Consider the following 4828-nt stretch of genomic DNA (forward strand, 5'->3'; position numbering starts at 1 on the left):
AGCTCCTGTGAACCACTGACAGTAAGTTCTTTGGGAAAGAAAACCTTGGGCTTCCTTTGTTGCACTTGGAACAATGGAAGGCGATGCTCACCGATGTCTTCTTCTGAGCTGTCGCGTTATTGAAATGAGCGCTTCCCTGACCTCATTTCCAGGGAGCATGCTCCGGGAGTTCCCAGGGGGTGTCCCAGCTGCCTTGATGGGCACCGTTCGGGCTTTTCAAAGCACAGATTTTGAGCAGGTTTAATTCTGGAGCCACTTGCCACAGTTCAGCGCAGAGAGCACACGTGCTCTCGGGACCCTTGGAGGAGAGCAGCGGGAAAGTTCTATGCTTCGCTACAAACAGACGAGCACTCCGCAAGTGACATTTGAAAGGCACTGAGGTTGAATAAGAGCGCTCAGAATAGACTTAGAAACACTTCGCTCCTCATTGCTCTTTCCGTATCTAATTATCCCAGCTGTTGTCATGTCAAAAAATGTTCCACGTGACATGCTGTTCCTTCAGTAAGAAAAAGTCCAAGTCAGGGATGAAGTCTAACTTTCCAAGGGAAATCGAGGCCTGAACAGGTTTGCATGAACATGGCGACGTTATTACCTCTGGCTTTTTTTTTATATACAAAAAATGTCTTTATTTGTTGCTGGCTCGCCCACTGCCGCTTCATTCCACTTTCTGCAGCGCCTAGGACACTTATTAACAGGTATCTGGGTGCAATCCACAGAGCGGACTCTGTGCCGATGTTCGGAGGGGAGACTGGTGTGGGAAGGCACATGGGCAGCCAGGAGAATCCTGAACACGCTCATCTGTCGTTTTGTAACTGTTCCACCTGCTGACTCTGCCCTCGGGACCAGGTTGCGGTCAGCCCTTGGGAGTTCCAAGGATCTCCTCAGAACTTCATGCTCAGCTTCCCTGTTGTGAGTTAAACTCCGCCACACCCTTGAGCCACCTTCATTTGTACCACAGGGCCTTTGCACCTGCTCCACTGCCGGCCTGCAGCGCTCCTCCTGGTCTGTGCATGGCTGGGCCATCTTGTCATTTCCTGGCACCCACCCACCCACGGCCACCACCATGTTTTCTTCTTGGCATTTATTACTATTTGTCATTTGTGTTTTCATTTGTCTGTGTGTTAAATCCCAGAATTCCTGATTCAAATGTGAGCTGGGTGCTGTAAAACACCTTGTCAGTCCTGGTCATGACTGACCCCGTCTTGACTCTCGTGCTCAACACTGTGTGTGGCATAGTGGGTGGATTCGGTTTGTCTGAGCAACCCCTTTGCTTGAATTCTCTGGCCTTGAGCACCGGGAAAGTATGATTTGGTTCCCAAAGGCTGAGTGATCCCGGCCCAGCCCTGGTTTCACCGCCGATCGGCACGCGGGCTTCCCAGCTCCAGACCTCAGGCTCAAGAGCTGGTGGGGAGGAGCCCCCCTCTGACAGCCACCGACCGCCAGGTTGCTCACAGCATTGGAATTGAGGATGGAGGCTCAGAGTTATAACACTGGCCATGGAGGACTCAGCCAGGAATAAGTGTTCCCCTTGGTGCATCTAAGGGACACCCCCGGGCGCATGCCGCGGCCTCAGGCTCCTGCTACTGTTGTATCTTGTTCAGGCTTCTAGCAGATCACTGAGAGTTCCAGGTTTTATGTGTATGGGATACACTACCCTTCTCCTTCCCTGAGAGCCCAGAGCCCATTCGTAAAATCATTCTTCTTTTAGAAAACAAAAACAGGTGTCTTGCAAGAATTAAAAACAGCAGTACTACATTCCATGGATTGTCAGTTAGCCAAGTGGCCAAAAGCCACAGGCAGGGGCTTAGCTACACAGGCCCACACCATATTCTCCACCAGGGGCAGGACCCTCACCCCCACTGCCACGGGGCAGCCTCTGGAAATGTGTGGAGCTTTGGAGATGCTCACAAACATAGGGAAGCATGACTGGCATGTAGTGGGTGGCGGCCAGGGAGGCTCCTCGATCTGCCCGGTGCTGGACAGGGCCACACGCCCTAACGCCTGTGATTTGGGGGGGAGGGCGCTCGGGTGAACCCTCCCCGCACGGAGAGGCCCCTGCATTCACGCAGCGCCCGGAGGACGCCAGGGCCTCTGTCGGGCAGGTCAGCCTGTTCCGAGCCCGTCTCCGAAAGCACAGCATCGCGCCATGAGTCACCTGAGACTTACAAGCATGAAGCAAAGGTGCGCTTTATATTAGTGATTCATTTATGGTTTTGAAATTAGGCGATAATTTCCCTCGTGCTTGTTTATGTAACTGCCAGTGAACACTCTTATGAGCCGGGAAGGAGAGAGTTGGGGGAACATGAAGTGCATCTTGTATCAGGAGACAGCCACCATCCACTCAACCTCGGCTGAGCCCCCTGAACGCGCTGCTTCCCCGGGACCTGCTCTGGTGGTTATTAATTCATTTGTTAGTTTATTCATTAAACCGTTCAGGGTAATTTGCCATCTGAAGAGAGAGGCAGTAACAGAAACTCAGGTTTGCTGCAGAAAGCCTGCAACGTAAGCCTGAGGAGCCACTTTAGGAAACATTGAAAGGTTTTTTAATAGTGAAAATAGAAGAATGAAGGGGATAAGAGAGCAAAGTTTGGGGTGGTAAATTATGATATGCTAATAGATAAGGAATGCAATTACCTATTCTTCACGTTCAGTAAAATGCTTATTATAACAGTATGGTATTAGGAAATTGATAGAGTTATTATAAAATACTAGGGAATCCATCTTACCTTTTTTGCATTCAGGGCTAATAAAATTACACCCTGAAAACAAATTACGCCTTCTATTATCCCCACGAAACATGAGCGGGGGCTGGGCAGTCCACGGGGCTTCTTCGTCTGCCTGTGTTTCCTTCTGGGAGGATCTACCCGGAAACCCTACTCCACGGGCTTCCCTGACGTCCTGGCATGGGGGGCAAAGACGGTGCTGGGCCCGGGGCTGGCCCTGCGAGAGGAGGCTGTGTATGCTGGCTGCGAAGCCGGCATCCATGTCACAATCAGCCTTCCTCCCTCCACTTGGTCATGACACTTGAGAACTGGAGAGAACCAGCTAGAACAGTGGTTCTCAACCTTCTGGCCCTTTAAATACAGTTCCCCATGTTGTGATCCAAGCATAAAATTATTTTCATTGCTACTTCATAACTGTAATGTTGCCACTGTTATGAATCATAATGTAAATATCTGATATGCAGGATGGTCTTAGGCGACCCCTGTGAAAGGGTCGTTCGACCACCAAAGGGGTCGTGACCCACAGGTTGAGAACCACTGCTCTAGAAGGAGACTGAATCTCTCCTCAACCCGCAGAGGCCGCGGTGGCCGAGCAGGCTTGCAGGACTGGGTGTGGGCTGGGGAGCACAGTTGAGGGAGGAGCCCCCCTCTTGCTGGCCACCAGGGCTGAGCTGCTCCGTGAGCCTGGAGCTCACCTGAGTTGTAGGTGTTGGCCAGCCCCGCCCGGCTAGGCCCACAGCTGTCTGAATGGGACAGGTTCTTCGAGCCTTTGTTCCCAAGTCACGCTCTTTCAGGCATTATTGATGGAGAGCCTAGTGAAACCAGTGCCAATAGAGAGAAGGAGAAGCAACCGAATGCTGAAGAAGGGAAAGTGCTCAGAGTGGTCCCATCCACTTCCCTTCTGGTGGCAGGATAAAGGACATGAGTGTCATCCAAGTCTAGGTGTCCCTGGAAACCCTTCCTGTGGCTGCACCCCCTCCAGCCGTCCCTGCGAGAGGCACTGTTCACCATTTACAGGGCGGCTGCAGGACTCCCGGGGTGGACTCCCGGGGAGGTCAGGAGCACAGTCCTTGCTGTGAGTGCTCAGGCAGGCGCTTCAGTGTCCCCTCTGACTGCACCAGGCCATGGGGCAGTCAGGGACCTCCCCTGTGGCAGCCCACGGCTGGACACACAGAGCCCTCCCCCACGGTCACCATCCTCACTTTATCTTCTATTCCCTCTCTGAACAGGAAAGTCAAGGACATCCAGCAACACCCCAAACACCACCCAGCCCTGCACTTCATCGACACCTGCACACGTCGGCAAGTCCCGACGGGGCCCATGCTGAGTCAGAGCGGGCGCGCAGGGCCCTCCAGCGCCGCTCACCACCCCCCGGGGGGCCAGTCTCAGGCTGTCTGAGCGCGTCTCCAGAGGAAGGTACACTTATAATTTGTCTGGCTTCTTAATTTCTCCTAAGACAGGGTGACAGCCGCCTCTGCTCTCCCCGCCGTGCCGGCTTTTATTGTTTCTTTAGTTTTCCATCCAGCCCACGCCTTGCCTCGCTGCTGCTCACCCCCCGCCGATTCAATTGTCACTTCCCCGGCAGCCCACTGTCTGCCCGGCAGCCACTACCATCACTTATTTTATTAGTTGGTGTCCGACCCTGAGCTTGCGATTCAGCTCGAACCTTCCCTTCCTCCACCTTTAACTTGCCGAGGTCAGCTCCAGCTGGAGCGGCCAGCATCGCCCTGCAAAACCGTCTGATCGGCAGCCCACTAATCAGTTCAGTCAGGTGAGGTTTGTGCCAATGTCTTCAAGGGACTTGAAGGGCAGGAGAGATAAACAGGAGCCGAGGAGGAAAATAAAGTGATGAAAGCCCCACAGGCAGGTGTTGGACCCGAGGCAAAAGTCAAGACACTCCTAACTTGAACTTGATGATTATGTAACAGGTAGGTTACATAAAACAGGCCAACGGTCACAGTTCTGGGACCCGTGCGTGGGTGTGTGAGTATTCCTAGACGCGTATGGGACAGCTTAAGGAGAACTGGGAACTTCCTGTTTTAAGGATGCCCGACCCAAAAGAAGCCCAACATATAGAACATCCACAGTCATACCACACCAGTTCC

The sequence above is a fragment of the Myotis davidii genome, unplaced genomic scaffold (assembly GCF_000327345.1).
Source record: "Myotis davidii unplaced genomic scaffold, ASM32734v1 scaffold75, whole genome shotgun sequence".
In the NCBI taxonomy this organism is placed as follows: Eukaryota; Metazoa; Chordata; class Mammalia; order Chiroptera; family Vespertilionidae; genus Myotis; species Myotis davidii.